Consider the following 23,835-nt stretch of genomic DNA (forward strand, 5'->3'; position numbering starts at 1 on the left):
AGCCAAAAAGGTACCCTGGCTTTCGCCACCCAAGAAAATTATTTTCCTGTGCCCCTGTCAAGCAGAACCACAGAAGTGATCCCCGGGGTGAATTTCCTATTACCCATCCAGTCATCAAGATTTTTCTTGAAGAGTGCTAATGAGGAGCTCTGTTTGACATAGATAGGTAGTCTGTTCCAGAGTATGAGAAGTCTCTGGGACAGGAATCTATCCTTCCAGCATGTTCTGTTTATTGTGGTGACAAGGTTTAGGTCCCTAGAGCGTGTAGCTCAGAGGGACTGGGATTTCTTTAAGTGGAGCATGTCCAACAGCTCTGGGTTTGACATAGCTTTGTATGTTAGGCAGAGATCGCCTCTGAGTAGGCAATATGCAACGGAGTAAAGCTGGAGTTTTTTGAGTCGGTCTGCATAAGGCATCTGTTTGAGGCCAGTAATCCTCTTTGTGAGGTATTTTTGCGGTCTTTCCAGTTGTTGTAGATGTCTTGTGAGGTACATACCAAAAGGGGCATTGTACTCTATAATGGGTCTAATGAGTGATGAGTAGAGGGGAACAATGACCTCTTTTTTTCTGGATGAGAAACCTTTTGTGATGAGGTGTGCCACGTAGAAGGATTTCCTGACCACTGTGGCGATGTGATTATCAAAGGAGAGACTACTGTCCACCTGTGTCCCAAGGTCTCTTATCACACTTTTGGTGTTAAGTAGACTACCACCAAGTGGTAGTTCAGGAGTACAGAGTTTTTTCCAAAGGGGATGACAATGCACTTTTTGGCATTGAGCTTGAGACCATGGCTTTGACACCAGGCATCTGTCTCAGTGAGGCTCTTTTGTAGGATGTCCACATTGTTAGGAGTTTCAATTATGCCTCCTAGTTTGCAGTCATCTATGAATTTAGTTAGCCAAAGACCTTCTGTGTTAGCGTGTACTTCAGAGAAATAGATACCAAACAGGAGAGGACCCAGAAATGAACCCTGTGATACTCCACTTGTCACTGGACTGAAGTCTGATTTGAAGTCTGCTACTTTCACAGTGTGGGTTCTGTCAGTAAGCCAGTTGGCAACTCATCTTGTGACATATACCTCATATACTCTATAATTCAAGTTTATTAACATGCTCATATGTAAGCACAAATTCGAGTCATGGTTTACCACTTGTGAAAGCATATTTTAGTGTGAAAGCTTATGTGTTCATAAGAAATCTTTTTTATCAATTGGAATCCCCAGAGCCATGTGCTTTTTGGAGTGTACCTGCTGTCTTGGTTTTCTCTGGCTCAGGAATAACCCATTTAGAGTTGCCAGTTTCACTGCAATTAAAGATAGATGCCAGAAGCTTGTTACTGTTTAGCAGTAAATACCTTCTTATCAATAAATAAATAAGTAAATAAATGATAAGCCACACACACACTTTTAAAAGAGAATAAATAAAAATACTTAAGAAGGAATGGTATACCATGGAATATAAAAATTTGCATAGAAAACTGAAAATAATCACTTTTGACAAACAGATTACTAGAAAGAAAACATATCCATCTACAAATAAACCTTCTACTACATATCTCTTAACTAAAACAATTACTGAACACAGAACCTTGCTGGCTGGATTTATAGATGACAACATAGAGACATAAGTCCATAAAACAAAATCACAGCTCTGTTTAACTCCTTGGTAACACTTCCCCTTGACTATCTTGTTCATTCATATACTTGGCTTATGCCTCTTCCATACAGAAACCACAGCTAAATTAAGCAGAGTTTTACATTTACCTGCTAATGAGTTTCTTTCCCTACTATTGACCAATAACCACTTTAACAATAAAGGTGCTTTTACAGATTTTAGCTTCCCAGCCTGGAAATAATCACAGGTCACATGAGGAGCAATTATATTTTCTATTTCATATCTGTTATATATTTCACATATTATGCATATGTGTTGCATTTCCAGTCAAAGGCATACATTTCAGTTACAAACTACATATGGGTTCATAGGTGTTTACTAAGCTAACAACCATAAGGGCCATTTTAAGCCTAGCAATGCATCCCATATCACTGACAAGTTTGGCTACTCTTGATAAGTGTAAGCAGGGACTTGGAAGGTGAAACATTTACAAGCAGGGTCCTGGGAGACGAACCATTTACAGGCTGCCTATGTCCATTAAAGACATAGGTGCCAAACCAAGGATGAATTTCCTGTTCCCCATCCAATTGTCCGAGTTACATTTGAATTAGGTTAGAGAGGAACTCTGCTTCAAATGGATGGGAAACCTGTTCCAGAGAAGGGGTAGTCTGTTGGATATATATCTGTTTCTCCAGCATGTCCTATTTATATCACAGGCAAGGTTTAAATTATTAGAATGGGTAATTCTGGTGCTGTTTGTTTTGCAGATATGCAGGAGGTCCATCAGAGTGGGGTCTGACAATGCTTTGTATGCCCATCATAGATCTATCCTCATCAGCCTGCAGGAGACAGAATACAGGGATAGGGCCTTCAGGCAGTCTGCATAGGGCATGTTACTTAAGTCCTGTATTCTTTTAATGAGGAACTATGTTGCTTTTTACACTGTTGCTTATCTAATTTAAAATAAAAATTAAAAAAAATGATCCTGCTTGTTTTTCCTGTTGTTCCATTGCACTTCTGTTGGCTCTAGTAAACAGTGGATTCAGACTGACTGAATTCAAATTCTGTTTATAGATTGAGCACTAAAAATCAGGACATCTTCTTTTGGAGAAGCCCCCCCCCCCCCCCGTACCCTCATGGCAGAAGTGTACAGTAGGACTATCTAATTGAAGGTTACTGGTTCAGGGCTCAGTTTGAGCTACTTCATTGGTGCAGGGCTCAGTTTGAACTTTTTCATGTCTGTTAAATCTAGTCAACTTCTTTGAGACAGTCACCAAAGCCATGGATGGTGCACTCTGCCTACCTTGACCTGGCCAAAGCCTTCGACACTATTCCTCACTTGGGCATAGTAGATAAACTCTCTAAACTAGGCATCAACCCATATGTTACCAGATGGGTAGCAAACTGGCTCACTGATAGAACCCTCCTAATTAAAATAGGAGAAGCCACCTCAAGCAGTAGACCCGTAATGAGTGGCGTACCCCAGGGATTGGTCTTGGGGCCTCTGTTATTCAGGATATACTTCTCTGAGGTGCAGGCCAAAACCAGTGGGCTATGGCTGACCAAGTTTGCAGATGACTGCAAGCTGGGCACAGTCATCAATTCCCCAAGTGATGTGGATGTCCTCCAAAAGGGTCTCACCCATACAAATGACTGGTGCCAGAAACATGGCCTCAAGCTGAATGCCAAAAAATGTATCATCATCCCGTTTGGGAAGAGTGACATCCCCACATATTATCACATTAATAACAACATCCTAAGTACAGAATCAGTAGTGAGGGATTTGGGTACCCAAGTTGATAGCAATCTGACTTTTGACCACCATGTTGCTTCCGTTGTATGGAAAGCTTTCTACATGGCCCACCTCATAAGTAAGGGAGAAAGAGGTCATAATATCCCTGTATTCTTCCCTTATAAGGCCAATTATTGAGTGCAATGTCCCCTTCAGCGTGTACCTCCCAAAACACATGCAGCAGCTGGAGAGACCACAGAGGTTCCTCACCAGGAGAATCCAGGGCCTCAAGCACCTATCGTACACAGATAGGCTAAAAGCCCTGTTCCTCTACTCAGTTTCATACAGACTTCTCAGAGTTTACCTCTGTCTGGCATACAAAGCAATCTCAGACCCCTCCTTGATGGGACTACTGCAAATCCGCAAGTCAAGCTCCACTCGAGCAACCCGTATGTGCAACCTCAACCAGGTCTGTGATATCAATAGGACTTGTTGGTGGGACAGATTTGTGTCCCAGAGACTCCCCCATCTGTGGAACAGACTCCCTCTCCACATCAAACAGAGTACCTCATTATCCCTTTTTAAGCTCAACTTGAATAACTGGATGGGAAACAGAAAATACACCCCTGGGATTCTACCTGTGTCCCTGCTGGACAGGGGCTCTGGGTGCTGACTTGTCTAAACATGGACTAAACTCTTGGCTAGGCTTATAAGGGCCTCAGGACCAAAAGCTTAGTAACCTCCTATGATCCATTGATCCTATTAGCTGCTTTGCTCTTGCTTGTGCATAGTGTATCATCATGCACCACATGCAGAGGGGGTAACTCTTGGTGGTTATAGACACAAAAGTGCCATCAGAAGTATTTTCCCTTAAAAGCAGCTGCCATCTAGCAGAGCAACTCTTGAATAGCTCTCAGCTGTTCAGTGAACCACCCAGCAGAGATTTTACATCTTACCTATCAACATTACACCCTATAGATCCCTTTTTTAATAGACCTCCTACTATACACTACAGCTCCCTGCCTGATATCCCCATCTTTTTTTCCTTATTTACTGAGATACCAGGTTCAAACCTTAAATTATGGACTGTCAACTTCCGGTGTTTCTCCTGCCAATCAGTTGGACATGTTTTTTTTTTTGAGGCAGTGTAGCAACTGCCTCATGTATACTGAGAACCTCTTTCTCCTAAATTACTCGAGTACACTTTGCGAGAGATGCTCCTACACTAAGAATCTGGAATCACTGCTCTCTCATGCACAGAACAGCAACACTAAAAAGGTTGTCAGCTCACACACCACGATGCCTATTCATAATATGCAGCCAACACATAAACTTTCATATGCAGAGGTACTCACCAGAAACCTACCTAAACACCAGAGACCTCCAAAATACAAGCATGCTACAACTAACACAACACCCAAAGCATTCAATACACATAAAAACATTAGCACCTGTGTATCATCAGATAAGCCCTTACTATAATGCACAATTACTCCAAATGTTTTAGTTATAGGTGACTCTATAGTGAGACATACAGATGCTCCACTCATCAGATTGAACAAGGAGAAGGTTATGGTCAGTTGCCTATCTGGTGCAAGGATTCACCAGATCACACATGCACTCACGTCTCTCAAAAAACACCGTTATGACTACATCATAGTTCATGTTGGTGTGAACAACTTGAAACATACCTCTGATCCATATGAAGAGAGACATGGTTGGGCTATCTGATTATGTGTCCCAGGAGGATATTTCTCTAGCTTTGAGCAGCATTTTACCCTTGCCTAGGATGATACCACAATATAAACAGAAAATGGTTGACTTCAATAATTGACTTAGTTTCTGGTGTCATTCTATGGAAATCCAGTTCCTGTCAGCCTGGGATGATATGGTGCATAGTCCATGCTGCTTTGCCAGAGATGGTCCCCACCTGGTACCTCGGGGCTTTTAGTTGATGGCTAAGGCACTTGCCTCCCCCATAATGCCTTTTTAGGCAAGGCCACAACAACAAAATTCCCAACATGAAAATATCAAATACAAAGAAACTAAGGATCATACTGCTAAACGCTAGGAGTTTAAATCAGAAACTGCACTGTCTGAAAGCACTCTTCTCCCTGGAAGATGTTGACATCTTTCCAGTCACAGAAACCTAACTCAAGGCCACAGCCTTGTAACAGGGCATTCCACACTTTCAGACTGCAAACTGAAGGTGTGACAACCAAATAAGGTGGAGTATCTATTAAAGATAATTGCACCTCTAGACTGGGTTAAACAAGAAAACTCCATGGAGCTACTCCAGGTCCAAATTATCATGGGTAAGCCCTCCTTCAGGTCATCATTAGTTACAGGTCCCCTTACATTAACCAAGATGCCCACACAACTTACTTAGACCTACTTGGGACAATTAAGGTACAACATAACACCCTAGTCATGGGTGACTTAACTATCCTTCCATTAACTGGGAAACTTATATGAGCCCAAACTCACTCACACAAAAGCTCCTGGAATTTGTTAACTCAAATGACCTGGAACAACTAGTGCACCATCCCACAGGGGGGCTCCAATATTCTAGACCTGGTCCTCACCAATATGACTGATGCATTCAATGCCTCAAGTGTAGGCCCCATATTGGATAAATGCAACCATAAATCAGTCATTTTTGAAGTAGTAATAGCACCAGGAGTCCCCAAAGGAGAAATCAGGCTAAAAAACTTCATCAAAACTAACTACACCCTTCTAAGTGAAAGTATAATTGACTTCCTAACTCCAGTTTCCAAAGATGGCATTGACGGCTATACTAAGGTTATACACTGATGCCCTGTATAAACATCTACACAAATGTATAGACACAGCCATGCCTGATAGGATTAAAGCAAGATCCTCAAGAAAACACAAACCATCCTGGTTGACATGAACCATAAATAAATTATATAATAAGTGAAAGAGGGTGTTGTCTAAAAATACAAAAGTGGGATCCCAGAATTGGAAGAGCACCCTCCTTAGCCTAAACAAGCAAATAAGACAATTCATAAAATCTTCATAGAGCAACTATGAGAAAAATTTAGCAACCATAGCCAAGGATAACCATAAGACTTTCTTCAGCTATGTTCACAGCATAAAAGGTAGGACTCAGATGTGAGCTGAAATAATTGTGGATGGCATCAGACACACTGACCCGGCAGAAATTGCAATCCTGCTAGCAGACAAATTTGGCAAAAATGTCACCCTCCCATCCCCTTAAGCATACCACAAACCATGCCTTTATCATCTCCTCCTCCCTGCATTTCCATAGAGCAATTCGTCAATGCTCTCTCCAAAGCTAAGAACACAGCATCTATGGGACCAGATGGCATTCTAGGCTGTGTTCTTAATGTTCTAAAACAAGATCTAGCGACTTCATTAGGCAGTCTATTCAACCACAGTTTGAGTACTGGATTTGTCCCCACTGAATGGAAAACAGTGACTGTTATCCCCCTCCACAAGGGTAGCTCAGCAACAGGCCCAGTAACTATAGACCCATAAGTTTAACCAGCCTCATTTGTAAGGCAATGGAACAAATCATCATGGACCTCATAAATAAGGATATAGGTGTCCTCCAAACCCTGGATCCATCCCAGTTCAATTTTGTCAAGGGCAGGTCATGCCTGCTAAACCTGGTGGATTTCTTTGAGAATGTGACCACAGCCATAGATGAGGGCAAAGTCATGCACGCAGCCTATCTTGATGTGGTCAATGCCTTTGACACTATCTCATATTTGGGCATCATTGACAAACTAACCCAGCTGAATATCAACCCCTATGTTGTCAGATGGGTTGCAAACTGGCTGACAGATTGACAACACTCAGTCAAAGTGGGAGACTTTACCTGTACCAGCAGCCATTTCACCAATGGAACAATGACTTCCATGGACCTAAATGCCATATCTCTGCTTATAAGTTGCACAACAGAATGATTTCCTCACTACCATAGACACGTGATGCACAAAGGCTAGTTTATTGTCTACTTTTGTCCCCAAGTCCCTGACTACTGGGTCAGATCTTAAGAGTATGTTGTCTATATGATTATTACCTGGGATGGATGACTTCCCAAAGGATACTATTATGCATTTCATGGCATTTAGTTTTAGTTCATGGCTCTGACACCAAGTAAAAAAACAACAAGAGTACCAAAGTCCAACACGGCAAACTGGCAAGATAAATAAAATAAAAACTTTAATTCAGAACAATAAGCACTTTCACGGTGTATCAAACCGCTTCATCAGACTGATTCTTGAAAGTACACACTAGGTTTAACTAGCTAGCATAGAATCAATTAACACCATCACTAAAAACATTTTAAAGAAACAGTCTCCAAATATAGCTTAAATAAAAACATTAAGAAAAAGCTCATATATGTAGCGCACCCGCAGGTGTAGCTGAAGTAGATATGGATTCCTCCCTTCCTGACTCTGGTGACACCCCTATAGGCCCAACACACCAAGGTGGTAAGAATGACAAATTTTATTCTTGGTGGCACATCTAATTTAAAAAACAAAAACACAATCACAAACAAATAATTTCAACAGTGCACCAGTTAGCAATAAGGCAAGGTGAGATATGCATGCAATGAAGACATACATTCACCCTCTTCCCCAGAACTCAATGGAAAATGGTCTTTACATTCAAACATGCACAAAGAAGGCAATATCAATGAGCAGTACAGCTTTATAATGCAGCAATACAAACACGGGAAAAAATGCAATGTCATTAAGCAATAAAAGAGTTATAATACAACAATACAGATATGAGAAAATGCAATATCACTGAGCAGCAAAATTCTTGAAGGCAGCAGTACTAACATGAGCAAAATGCAATGTCATTGAACAATGAAGATTTATAATGCAGCAATATAAACATGAGAAAATGCAATGTCATTGAGCAGTACTAACACCCTCAACCCCTAGATCAGTTCTAAACAGACCAACTATGAAACACTCTATTATACCCTGTTCACTGGCCAGTGACTACTTAGAGTTTTGCTGCCAGCATGATGGGGCCCAAGTTGTAGCTCATATGGATCCCAGTTATTTGTAATCCACAAAGCATTTGGGGGGGATCCACAATCTTATAAAAATATAAAATGACGGCCAAAGCTTTTCACCACTCCACCAAGAATATCCTAGTGACTAGGCATGGTTGTTCCTCTGATGAAAAAAGTAGAAAAATCACCTGCCAGAACTCTGGTAATCATCTATGGCATCTCTGTACTAGGCCCAAAAGAACTCCTTTTCTTGCTGAATCATATGCAGGCATGGAACTACTGGTTTCAGACTTCTCTCCTGATTCCACAAAATACCATCATCCAGGATTTCAGCAAAAGACAGACACAATCTGCTAACTGACTTCCTTGTCTCAAAGCACTAGGAAAGAAAACCCGGTCATGCTGCAAAGCCCTTTTTCCCTACAGCTACCAGTTTCAGTCTGCCCTCCTTCAGCTAGTATTCCAGTCTCCTCTTTCACTTTTGAAATTGTCTTTTATATCCCTGAAAAGGAGCTCCACTTTGTGGTGTAATGAAAAACTACAGTCTATTACTTCTACAGTGAAATACAGTGGGAGTTACACTCTCCCCCCACTTGAAAATCTTGGGTCCCCCCAAGAACTGAACAATATTTTTACATTCAAAAGGTACATTCCATCAAGGGTAATCAGCCTTATGCTTAACTTGGGATGGGGTGTCACCACTGGAGTAGGAGGCATAGTGATTATGGGCACAGACTCTCCGATGAGCTGTGGTCACAGGTTCCTGTGTACTATTTTCCAAACTGTTATATGCAAGTCTCTGTGGGGGCTGAATCAGTCTCTGCAGTTTTGGTTTGGAAGAGACAGCTAAGGAATTTTGCTCGGAAGGTTTGGCACTCACATCACATTCAATGCCCAGTTCTTCAGTAGGCATATTGTCTACTTCTAAGATCTCCTCTTGTATAACTTCACTTTCATTTTCCATAATGGTATGACTGTCCTCAGCACTATTTTCTGAAGTTTGCATAGCAGGGCCTCCATCAGTATCAGGTTCTGCAAGAGGTACAGAAACATTACTTAGACTATTGTTAGGTCTGGGCTGCTCAAAATGACAAGGAATGGATTCAGGTGCATTTACATTGAGATTACAGCCCATGGGGTTTTGAACGTCCTCATAAAAAAAGCCCACTGAAACCCCAGTCATTATCACTGTCCTCCTCTCCTTCAGAAGGAGGAAGCATAGGCGCTTGAATATTGGAGAGAATAGTTCCTCTCTGCCTTAGCCTTCTGGATCAACTTGAGTTAGGCTTCCGCTGAGCCATTCTAGGTTCTGGATTCCTGAGTCTCACTGATTTTGCCAAAGGCATTAAGTTGTTGCGATGTCAGGTTTTAATGGGTCCTTTTTTCCCCTCAGGGCAAACTTGGTAGACAGGGATATTAGGTAGCTGAGAACAAATTATGTAAATCTCAGATCCCCAGCGGTCAGTTCGTTTATGCTTTCCTTGTAGTCCCAAATTTTTCAAAAGAACTCTGTCCCCTGGCTGCAAATCATGCATCTTTACTTTTTGTCATAGTGAGCCTTGTTTTGCTGATGTCTTTGTCCTGTTGATTTTTCAGCAAGTTCATAAGCCTGTCTCAGGTTCTTCTTGAGTCTCTCCACATAACTGCCATGACATTGCACTGGTGTATCATCAGCTGTGACTCCAAAGGTGATGTCAACAGGAAGACAAGCTTCTCTTCCAAACATTAGGAAGTAAGGCAAGAATCCTATAGCATCATTTTTAGTACTGTTGTAAGCATGCACCACTGTGGCTACATGTCTACTCCACTGACTCTTCTTCTCAGCAGATATTGTCTCCAACATGTCTAGTAAAGTTCTGTTGAAACACTCAGGCTGAGGATCCCCTTGAGGATGATAAGGAGTGGTGTGGCTTTTTTGGACTCCCAACAGAGTGAGTAGTTCATGGACAAGCTTGCTCTCAAAATCACGCCCTTGATCAGAGAGTATCCTTTTTGGCAGGCCATAGTGTACAAAGAACTTCTCAACTAGTAGTTTTGCCACTGTAATAGATTTCTGATCACGATTGGGAAATGCTTGAGCATGCCTGGTATAGTGGTCTGTCACCACCAGCACATTACTGATCCTGCCTTCATCTGGTTCAAGGCTCAGAAAATCTATACTGACCAGTTCCATGGGTCCACTACTTTCCATTTGACCTAATGAGGCAGCTCTGGTTGGCAGAGTCTTTCTCTGAATACAACGAAGACATGTACAACAATAATCGTCAACATCTTGCTTTATGCATGGCCAGTAGAACCTGTCTCGTACCAGACCCATAGTTCTGTCATAACCAAGATGACCATGTTCATCATGCAATGACCGGAGTACTACTTCTCTATACTTCTGAGGAAACAACAATTGCCATTTTTCACTGCCGAGTGCACTAGGAGATCTCCTATATACTAGTCCATTCTGTATCTGGAGTCTGTCCCTTTGGCCAAAAGACTCGCCAGAGGATGAATATCCATGCAAAGCATATTAACTTGTTTCTTTTCTAAAGCAGCTACCAACAGCTGACCTTAGGGGTCTTCTCTTTGATCTATCCTTAGGTCACTGTTACTCAAAGCTGCTAGCGATGAAGCCTGTAAAGTGACCAGATTACAGTAAGCTTGGGGTATGCTTGCTGCAGACAGACCCAACTTCTGGGCCCAACATTCAGTGTGTTGATAGCAGATTGCAATCTGACACATAGCTCTCACCTCTGGCGCTGAAATTTCCACCCATTCATTGTCGGGGTGTAAATCTCCCTGAGGTCTTCTGGACAGACCATCAGCATCTCCATTTTCATGTCCTGGGCAATATTTCAAACTGAAATTATAGTTGCATAGAGCTGCCATCCATCTGTGGCCAGTAGCATCTAGCTTTGCAGTGGTCTGGATGTATGTCAGAGGATTGTTGTCAGTCTGTACTTCAAATTCAGCCTCATAGAGATAGTCATGCAGCTTGTCCACTACCGCCCAGTTTAAGGCAAGGAATTCCAACTTGTGTGCAGGGAAGTTTTTTTCTGTGGGGGATAAACTCCTGCTGATAAAAGCCACAGGTCTCAGCTTCTTGTCATACTCCTGGTAAAGGACTCCTCCTAAGCCATCCCTGCTAGCATCCACATGTAAAGGTTATGGCTTTGCTGAGTCAGCATATGCTAACACAGGGGCATGTGTGAGGCAATACTTATGCTGTTCAAATGACTCTTCACACACAGGAGCTGGACAATGCTCGATGAGTTCTTTAGAACCTCTTGGTCCCTTAGGTTATTTCACAAGGATATCTTCATCTGTTTCATCTGCTTTCTTGTCATTTCAGAGCAAATGGTTGAGGGGTCTTGCTATCTTTGAAAATCCTTCCACAAACCTTCTATAGTAACTGCAGAACCCCAGGAATGATCACAGCTCTGTGATAGTTTTGGGTCTGGGCCAAGATGTCACCACTTCAACTTTGCTGGGATCTGTGGATATTCCATTTGCAGACACTACATGTCCCACATAGGTCACTGAAAGTTGGAAGAACTTGTATTTGTCCAATGACAACTTCAGGCCTTCCTTCTCAATCCTGTCCAATACCTTTATCAGTCTTTCTTCATGCTCCTCTAGGGTCCTCCCAAAGACAATGATGTCATCCAGGTAGACTAAAACTTCCAGGAGATGCATGTCTCCAACTGTTCTTTCCATGATTCTCTGGAAAGTTGCCTGTGCATTTGATAAACCTTGAGGTAGGCGATCAAACTCAAAAAATCCCAAAGGGGTGATGAAGGCAGTCTTCTCTTTATCTTCTTGGTGCATAGGGATTTGATAGCATCCACTCCTTAAGTCTAGCACACTGAACCACTTACTGCCCACCAGGCAATTTAGAACATCTTCAATCCGGGGAGTTGTGTACTGGTCAAACACTGATTCAGAGTACGATAGTCAACACACATGCGAATTGACCCATTCTTTTTCCTGACAATGACAATGGGAGAGGCATATGGACTTCTTGACTCTCAAATTAAACCTGTGGCTTTTAGTTCTTCCAAAATTTTTTTAAGTCCTCCAGGTCTCCTGGAGCTACTCTTCTGGAACATTCCCTGAAATGCCGGTCCTCTTTTACTCTTATTCGGTGTTCTGCACTTTTTGCACAGCCCACGTCTAGTTCACTAGTAGAAAAACAATTTTTCTTTTTCATTAATAGCTCTTTAACTCTGGTTAGCCACTCAGGGGGCAAGAGACCACCTCCTATATCAATATCTTCCAGCTTCAACTCGTTGGCCCTGCTCTCATTCCTTGTCAACACAGAAGCAGTTAAGGGAGTGGCAGCATAAACATTTCCCAAACGCACTTGTAAATGCAGGACAATGGGAGTGCTTCCTTTATTCTTTAACCCCACAGGCAAAGTATCATAAGCATGCTTTAACTTGTTTACAGGCCAAACCTCTGGGACTAGTTCCAGCCCCAGTGGCAAGTCACTTTCTGGATCCGTTTCCATCATGAGATGAGACAAAACTGTTTGTCCACACATCCTCACTTTGACTCTCAAGCAGGTGACCTGACCAGGATGAATTATATGCTCTTTTCTAGACAGGGTCCATACATGACCAATTTCATCTTTCTTACTATCCTTCTCCCGTTGAAGGGCACAGAAAACTGGTCTCAGGAGAGGATATAGTGTTGGTTGTTCCTTGGTCAACTGAGGCATTCTGACGAGGTCAGTATTTTTCCCCACTAAAATAGATGCTGAATCCTTTCCTTTTGGCCTGGGGCACACAACAGCGAGTGTTTCAAAAACTTCTGTTGACCCAACAACTGAAGTGGAAAATTCTAACTTGGGTGAGACATAACCATCATAAGGGAACTTCATGTCACTTAGCCCCCAGATCTCCAAATCTTTTAACTTTTCAAGTGGCAAATGCTTTAAGTACTTTTGGTAGAAGTCTCTGTACAGGATGGTAATTTGTGCACCAGTATCCAACAGTGCTTTACTATACACTCCTTCTATTTTTACTGACACGACAGGGGAAGGTTCCAGTAGGTTATCGGGTAGTTTCTGTTTCCGGTGCTGTTCAGCTGTATGGCAGTCAGCATGTGGTCAAGGTACCACCTGTTGACCTCGCCATTTTAACGGATAAGACTCTTGCTTAATAATGCTTTGCGGTCTCAGATGCTGAGATTTCGGCTGAGATGGCTTTTCAATATGGTTATTCACCTCAGATGAGCTAGAAGTGTGCATAGTAGGTAGTTTCTCTCCCCTATTACAAGGGTGTGTGTGGAAAGGAGATCCAGGATGATGTCTTTTGATGTTAGATTTTATGGAGCTCTTTGTAACTGGGCACTCAGCTGGCTCCTTCACTGAGGCTCTTTGAAGTTTCCCTGCATTGCACTAACCAATAATAGTTCATTCACTTTTTTCAAGTTCTCTGCATTAGGACATTGGCACTTTATATGCCCTGCATACCCACAGTGGAAACAAAATCCAGTAGGAACTCTGAACATTGCTGATTCAGTTCTTCCCTGAGGCCTTTCATGGAGGATCTAGCTGATGTATTCCTCCCTTCAGTTAAAGTTACCATGGCTTTCGGCAATTCTGCAACTGTCTTGGTGACTTGAGCTATGGTGTAGGTCAGGGAAGACACCTGCATCTGCAAATGTGACATCTCTACATTGTAGACAGTCTGGGCTATGACTTCTGTTTGAGTAGTGTGCATGGCTATAGGCTCCTGCTGGTGTTCTCTCACTGTTTTATTTGCTGTTGAGCACTGAGATTTGGCTTCCAACAGGGCTTCCTCTTCCCTCACCTTTTTAACCTACTAAGAATAAGTTAGAGTCTCTTCCCTATTTCTCATCCTCATTTTCCACACAATGGGGTCCATAGCTTGAGCTCCCTGTAAAATTTGTCCGATTTGTACTTGGTCAGCTACTTTTGGATCCACCCCCTTCTTTAGGATGATCTGGTGGAGCATTTTATCTAATCGCTTAATGTAATCAGTTTCTCACCAACTTCTTGGTAGGTATGTTCAAACTGATACAGTAGGTCAGCAGCCCTCTTGGTCCTTCCAAACACATCCTGCAGTACTCCTAAATAGTCCTTGGCCGTGCAATCTTGCTTACCCATCCTTAGGTTGTGTATGGTATCTGCAGCTAATCCCTTTAGACTATCAGCTATCCGCTGCTTCTTCTGAGATTCTAGGATATCCCACTCCTTTTAGGCTTAAGAAGCCTGATCCATCCAGGATTCAAAATCTTCCTCTCCCTGAGGTGTGGGTTGTTTGCCAGAAAAGAAACACAATTTGCAGTAGCCAAACCCAGTGAATGGCTGTGTAGGCTTTAAGCATTTTTATACAATACTTCTCAGAGCATCCAAAACTTCAGGCCCTATAGTATTTATGGGCAGTGAAACTGCAGCTTCTGGTGTAAGGTTCTGACCTACTTGGATAGCTTCCACAGGTATTTTCTCTGTTGCTGAAGTAGTGCACTTATCAGGGATTACCACACAGACTGCACTCTCACCTAAAATTTGTACACTCGAAGGGATGTGCTCATACACTAAAAGACTTTTCCATTCTAATAAGGCCAATGTGCTCTGCTCAGTAGGGTCCATAGTGCTGTCTAATAAAAATTCACGCCCTACAACTGGTAATGATCCTGTGACTTGATGTATTTGCATATCAGTCCATGTGACCTCCCCCCCTGGCAACACCAGAACTAAGCAATGCTATGACTGAGCATTGTGCCATTTGCACCACTTAGTGGCTACTTCTGGGTTTGTGTTTCTGCTGGATTTGCTTTCCACATGTAGAGGGGAATAGGGTGGAGTCCAAGGCAGTAGAGGTCATCCCAGATGGGCTCCCAAATGTAGTGCACCCGCAGGTGTAGCTGAAGTAGATATGGATTCCTCCCTACCTGACTCTGGTGACACCCCTATAGGCCCAACACACCAAGTTGGCAAGAATGACAGATTTTATTCTAGGTGACACATCTAGTTTAAAAGGCAATAGCACAAACACAAACAAATAATTTCAACAGTGCACCAGTTAGCAATAAGGCAAGGTGAGATATGGATGCAATGAAGACATACATTCACCCTCTTCCCCAGAACTCAAAAGAAAAAGGTCTTGACATTCAAACATGCACAAATAAGGCAATATCAATGAGCAGTACAGCTTTATAATGCAATAATACAAACACGGGAAAAATGTAATGTCATTAAGCGATAAAAGAGTTTTAATACAACAATACAGATATGAGAAAATGCAATGTCATTGAGCAGCAACATTTTTGAAGGCAGCAGTACTAACACAAGCAAAATGCAATGTCATTAAACAATGAAGATTTATAATGCAACAATACAAACATGAGAAAATGCAATGTCATTGAGCAGTACTAACACCCTCAACCCTCTTGATCAATTCTAAACAAACCAGCTATGAAACATTCTATAATACCCTGCTCACTGGCCATTGACTACTTACAGTCTTGCTGCCGGCATGATGGGGCCCAAGTTGGAGCTCATATGGATCCAAGTTATTTGTAATCAACAAAGCATTTGGGTGGGGAATCCACAATCTTATAAAAATATAAAATGATGGCCAGAGCCTATCACCACTCCATCAAGAATATCCTAGTGACCAGGCACTGTGGTTCCTCTTATGAGAAAAGTAGAAAAATCACCTGCCGGAACTCTGGTAATCATCTATGGTTTCTTTGTACTAGGCCCAAAATAACTCCTTTTCTTGCTGAATCATATGCAGGTGTGGAACTACTGGTTTCAGACTACTCTCCTGATTCCACAAAATACCTTCATCCAGGATTTCAGCAAAAGACAGACACAATCTGCTACTTCACTTCCCTGTCCCAAAACACTAGGAAAGAAAACCCAGTCATGCTGCAAGGCCCTTTTTCCCTACAGCTACCAGTTTCAGTCTTCCCTTCTTCAGCTAGTATTCCATTTTCCTCTTTCACTTTCAAAATTGGCTTTTATATCCCTGAAATGGAGCTCCACCTTGTGGTGTAATGGAAAACTACAGTCTATTACTTCTTCAATGAAATACAGTGGGAGCTACATATATTAAATAAAAACTGACAGAAATACAAAACATTTAAAATCTCAGTGGTTAAATGGTCTTGCCTTTAAGAACGGTTTTAGTGGAGGGGCATGGCTAGGATGCTGAACTGACAGCTGCACTTCATTTCAGCTCTCTTACCTCATTGCTATTCCTGACAGGAATTTTACAAAAACATATTTAATTTGAAGAAATATTTACTACTAACTTATTTTTAACAACTTCGGGCATCTACAGAAGAATTTTCATTGTCAGAACTTTAATAATTCCTGTCAAATTAACTGCTGGCAAATCAGCACCAATATCAGCTTTACAATATGAGTCATCTTAGGAATTCAGCCCAAGACTCTTCTCTCAAAAAGGATCTACAATTTCTTATAACAAATACACAGAAGCTCACAATTAAAATTGACAAGATGGACAATAAAATAGATACTTTTAAAAAAAGGTGCTCACAACAACTAGAACAACTTCAGGAAATGTTTACTCAGCAGAAAGGACAGATATCACTTATTGAACAGTCACTAAATGACATTGACACCAGAGTCCAAATAGAAGAACAACAAACTGAATTCTTATTACAACAGAATACATATTTACTAGAAAAGATTGATGATATGGAAAACTGAACAAAAAGAAATAATATCCGAATATATGGTCTACCAGAAAAATCTGAAGGAGACAATATGATAAACTTTCTTACCACCTGGATACCAAATGAAGTAAAATCACCTGAAACTCTTTCATATGGTATAGAACGTGCACATAGATCACTATATAGAAATACTTCTCCAAATAAGAACAAACCGAGCTCCATAATTGTGAGACTTTTTTCTACACAAGATAAAGATCTGATATTAAGAAATGCTTGGGCAAATTCTCTCATCAAATACAATGATACATTAATCAGATTTGACAACGATTACTCTATAAAGGTGGTTTCAAAAAGAAAGGAATTTCTACCAATAATAAAAGCCTTGAAGAAGAAGCAATTCAAAACCCATTTTTATTTCCAGCAAGACTGAGAATTTTCCTACCAAATGGAATAAAAGTCTTTGAAACAGTAGAGTCAGCAATAAAATACCTTACCAACAATAACATTCTAACAAAAGAAGAATCTATGGACTGGGCAATTAGTACTCCAAAGAGAAATGCTGAAGTAAACAACTGGAAGACTGTTGAACAAAAGAAAAAAAACTGAAGGACAAATAATCTTATATGTTTTATATTCTGTAAAAGTTTAAATAATAATAATACAAACAACAAAAGAAAAGTCCTTTATGTCTTCAACTCAATCTGAAACATGTACTGTTTTCTATTATACTTTAAATGTTAAAGTTAATATAAATTCAAGAACATTTAAATCAATCACTCAAGTATATTAAGCATAATTTAAATATTCCTTCATTTTTTATTATTTATCCATCTAATATATTAATTTTCTTAAACAGATTAATCAACACATAGCAAAGTTCTCAATTTTTTTTGTTTGTTTTCTTCTCTCTTACATATAAAGTCTTCATTAACATATCATATTCTATTTAGTTCATAGTTGTATTCCTTAATAGATATAGTAAGTCCTGTTGTAAACTTTGTTATCGGTTATATCTCTGACTACATATTTTTCTAAAAGACAAAAGTGTTCTTGTTTGGATAAACAGCAGAGATGGGAGGGAATGTGTCATGATTAATACGAAGTGTTTCAGTTTAGCATTATCATAAGACTAATTTAAATAGTCTTAAAACTGTTTTGTTTTGGTTCATTTGTCTATGTTGATGTAGAGTAAGGCAGAATTTGCTCTCCGTGGTGTTTTGTGGCTTCAAGCCGAATATGATGTGGTTCTGGACATCCGGAGTTTAGTGACAGTTCTACCAATGCTTAAATTTCCTGTTATGTTCTGCCCTGTGATAGTGTATATCATAGTATGCTTGAAATGCAGTTTCTGTAATGTGAAATCTATAGAGCAGGTTAGAGCAGTCACGTGAATAGTAGTTAATCTTGCCAGAATTAAAAAAATAAATAAATAAAAAAATAAAACACATACCCTTTCCTGCTTGGTTCTCGAGACAGCTTTACAGTCACGGATGGTATTAGAAGCACAAGCTCCGTATATTGTTGATGTTTTTCATGTTTTTGCTTATGTGCATCATCCCCTGGCTTTATCTAACTGCCGCTCATCCAGGAAGCATGCTTGTTTCATTTTTTAAAATAACATGACCATTATTTATACACCTATGACCACAAGACATTCCTCAGTGCTTTTCCGTTGTTGGGGCAACGATATAGTTGTGGCACTGCAAATTGTCAGGAACCACATTGCTTTTATGTATTACATGTTTATATTAAGTACTTTCCACCTTATTTTACAAATGCAGAGATGCACTAATTTCTTAACTGCACAGAGAATAGCATTTTGAGAGAAGTATGCAGTTTTAAAACAAATGCAGAGATATATGCATTAGTAAGACAATACATTTTTAAACTACAATCTCGATCTTCATAAATTAGCGTTTCCTTAAGCCTTTCTTGAATTGTCCATGTTCTGGATGACACTAATATTGCATTCTCTCTGCATACTTTCATTTTAAACTCCACCCTCACTCACCACCCAGATCGTGTGTTCATACTATACATGTTCCTTTCTCCTCTAATTTTAATGTATATATGATAACTTTTTATTACAAAATTGGTCTGCTAGCTGCTGTAACATTTTTATCCCTTCTATTCCCCTTCCCCTAAATTGCCTCAGTAGTTATCATAAAGTTGCAATAGATGTATATGCATACAAGAACACCTGAGGGAGACTCAATTCATTCTGCTGCTGTAAGATGCTGTAAATGTTTTACTTCACCAATATAGAGAATTAAAGCAATCTTCACTGACACTAGATATGGGGCTGAATAATGGGTTTATTAAATGAGCCTGAGAAGCAGCTCAAAAGCTGATGACTTTCTGTGTAGCTCATTTTACAGAGAAAAGCAACAGCAATTTAATGTCACTCAGCAGAAAGGAAAGTAATGTTGGCTTGCATATGAAATAACAAAAAAGTAGATTTCACTGGTTACCAATGAATAATATATACGTCTTTATTTATTTGTGTTTTGTTAATTAATAACAAATAAAGTTTTAGTTAGTTATGCATATATGTCTGCATCTATGTTTGTATATTTATATTGTTTTTTTGACAGTGAAAGTCTAAATGGGTAGAACCCCCCCCCTCCTTTTTCAATGTAGAAAAAAAAAGCTATGATTTGACTATCACTGATTGTTGGAATCTGCCAGGTCTTTTCTTCTGATGACTAGTTTAGCAAATTCAGTTTAGTTACAGGAGTTGAATGGGTGATAGCTCAACTGCCTTCTTCTTTCACATGTCCCAAACATTCAAAAAATAAATTCTCATGTTAATAACATGACTATAAAATGTTGTATTTGCCTTTCACCCAAGATGTTCTGGTGACACGTTCATTAAGGAACATCCTTTTCTCCAGACATATTTGTTAAGCACAGTGTATGACTTGCACAGTAGATATCTGGAAATTCAGCACTGGTGTTCAAATCCTGGGGACTACTTCTCCCTTTTATACATTAAACATACTCTACCTACCTAATGGTGACGTGGTTAAATCCAAAAGATGAAAATATAATGGGGGCATTGCAGGCTTTTCTTGTGGGCTCATTCCATCCCAGCCACATTAATTCTTCCATAAAGCTAAATAACTCATAACCTTGCTATCATTCCTCTTCCTCCAGTTTTAGGACATTAATTAAACCTTGCTTATTTGATTTTGTAGTCAGAGACTCATTTATATGTCAATTGTTCAGATTTTCACAGAGTGTATAATTCTACATATTTTTTTTTTGTAAAAAATATTGTTGAACATGAGAAAATGTTTATTAATACTCTAAACTATTTTAAAATTATATTACCTTAGTCTAAATGTTTGTACCTTTTTGAAACCTGATTAGTAGCAAGTATTACTGAATTACAATAATATAAAGAGAAAAAGAATATACTTATATATTTTAGCTGATTATATTATTTTCATATATTATTTAAGTGTCTTTATTTAAAACTAAGAGGATAAGAGAAACTGATCTAAACATTATTTGTGAGGGTAGAAAGTTTGTTTGGTTAGATTCACTAACGAAACAAAGAGGTATATTACATCATAGTGATAGGGAATGGTTTTTAAGATTAAGAATTACAAGTTCAGATGTTTTATTGTTTTTAATTATCCCTTTGGTGTCAGTCAGAAACATGCAAAAACTATACAGTAAAAACATTTTTAAATTCTTCATCCAAGATAGAATAAAAAATAAACAATATTTACATAAAATCACATATAAAACAAACTCAAAACTTGGAAATGAAATGTTTATCCATAAATGTTAATGGTCTGAATAATAGTAATAAAAGAAGGAGCCTATTCAAATACATAAATTTACATAAACCACAAGTAGTCTTTTTACAAGAGACACACTTATTAGATAGAGATATAAACAACTTAAATATCAATAATTACACAGTATTAATAAGTTTGCAATATAAAACAAAAAAAAAGAGGAGCAGCTATACTACTTCGCAATACAATTATAACACCTAAAATAATTACTACACTTCAAGATACATCCGGTATGTTTTGTCTAGCTTCAATAGAGTTAAATAAGAGAATCTATACTTTACTAAATCTATATTGGATTCCAGGACTAGGATTAAGAACAGTTAAACAGCACTTTGAAGAGATAATTCGTCTAACTAAGGGTAGCCTGATATTGGCAGGAGACTTCAACTGTATAATAAATGAAAAAGATACAGATTCTAAATCTAAAAGAAGAAAACAACCTATCTCCATGGCGCTTTTAAATTTTATAGATACACTATATTTAAAAGATATAAACGAATTTGCAGATCCAGACTCACTAATCTTTTCATTTTATTCTCATAGATATAGAACTAACTCTAGAATAGGTAGAATATATGTCGCCAATGACCTAATAACAAAAATTGACAAAGTCAAAATTATAAATTATCCCTTATCTGATCATAATGCCATAGTCTTTCAGATAGAACTTACTCCTTTTCATTCAAATCCCATTACTAGGATACCTTCCTATATCACAAAATTGACAGAATTTAAAGAATTTTATGAAGAAACAATCAAAAACTTTCTAGAAATAAACTACACAGAGGGTATTTCAGAAATATATGTCTGGGATTCATTAAAGGTAGTTACATATGGGAAAATATTATCCTGGTACATAAATAAAAGGAAGTCATGGAATAAAGATATACTAGACTTACAAAACAAAGCAGATGAATTGAAACTGGAAATACAAAAGGGCAATACTACTCAAGTTCAAGAACTTAAACAAATCAATAAGAAGTATGCAGAATTGTTACATCATAAGATTATGATTAACTTAGAAAAGATAAAAATAAACTAATACTTTACTAATCCAGCACACCTGAGACACTTAACTAATAGAACAAAAAAAATAAAATCTAAACAAATAAAAGAAATATTTATGCCTAATACTAACAAAAGAGTTACGGATCTAAATGATATTTTAGAAGCATTCAGACTTCAATTTAACTTTGATAATTCCCTAAACACCCAAGATACACCTACCAAGGATATAAAAAATAATTAGAAAATAATATTCATATTAAATTAACACAAGAACAAATAGACATTATAAACAAACCAATCAATATGACAGAATTAAAATCACAAAGCAAAATGCTCAAGACAAATAAAGTTCCTGGCCAAGAAAATATGCTACCAGAAATGCATAAATTAATACCAAATCAAGCCATATCCTTACTATTAAAAGTATATGATATAGCCAAAAAAGATTTGAACATACCACCGTCTTGGAAATATTCATTGATATCTTCAATTATCAAACCAGATAAAGATGAGAAGTAGTGCTCTTCATATAGGCCAATATCATTACTCAATATAGACTATAAGATGTTTATGGCTATATATACAGATAGGATCAAACACTTTCTTCCTTTCTTAATTCACAAAGATCAAACAGGTTTTATTAAAGGAAGAAACACTTCAGATAATATTAAAAGAATACTAACATTAATAGACTATAGCAAACATAGAGTCCTATATTTAAATGTAATCTTATTAGATATTAATAAAGCTTTTGATTCTGTTAACTGGAACTTTCTTTCACTAGTTTTAAAAGAATATAACTTTCCTTCTAATTTTAATAACCTTATCCAAATACTATATGAAAAATCTACTGCATATGTTAAACTAGAATCACATAGATCAGGCCCTATAACAATCAAAAAGGGAACTAAACAAGGTTGCCCTTTATCACCATTGTTATTTGGATTACTCATAGAACCCTTTGCAAATCAAATCAGATCAAGCAATAACATAAAGGCCACATGTATTAATAAAATGTTAAACCTTAAAATCCAACTTTTTGCTGATGACATACTTTTAACTCTCTCAGATGCCAATGAGTCTTTGAATGCTCTAGTTAACTCTATGAATAAATTTCAAAATATTTCAGGCCTAAAATTTAATGAAAACAAAACTAAAATTATGCCCTGTAACTGTAAAAAAATATATAAACGAAAGATTTTCCAAATATATAGTAACAGAAAATAAATTATTATACCTGGGAATAAATCTACTCAATGACTTAACAGATTCTCTAATATTTAACTATAATAAAATACTAGACAAAATAGAACAAACAATTGTTTACTGGAATAAATACATCTTTTCAACAGCAGACAGATTATATCTTATTAAAGCAATCATATTTCCCAAAATATTATACTTAATACAAAACTTTTCATTGCCACCTCCCAAATATATTATTCAAAGATACAATAAACTAATTTTAAATGTTCTATGGTTTCCAAATAAACCCCATATAGCCTTAAATAAGCATTTACCAGATTGGGAAGATGGTGGAATTAATTTACTGGATATTGATTTATATATTACCTCCTCTGTTATTAAAAATATAACACTATGGTTAAATAATTCATACACACCTATATGGAAACAAGAGCATGAGCAGATTAAGATAGAATTTAATTACAATCATATACAAGATAATTTAACTGTAATATCATCACCCCTTATATGGATGGTAAAATATTATTTTTGTAGGGAAAAAATAATATCAATAAATTACCATCAAACTATATAGGCTCTACACTATCAGCATTCAAAACATAATAAACAAAATACCAAGTTTTAATTCTTGGATTTTTCTTATTTTCCCTATAGCTTTCACACCTACTATTCTTGACACATCTCAAATTTCTAAAATGAATATATTCAAGAAAGAATCATTACTCTTTTGGCATCAGCTTATAGAGAAAGGGAAAATACTAACAAATGAACAGATAACTTACA

This window comes from Protopterus annectens, chromosome 3.part0 (genome assembly GCF_019279795.1).
Source record: "Protopterus annectens isolate FY-2018-M chromosome 3.part0, PAN1.0, whole genome shotgun sequence".
Lineage (NCBI taxonomy): Eukaryota > Metazoa > Chordata > Ceratodontiformes > Protopteridae > Protopterus > Protopterus annectens.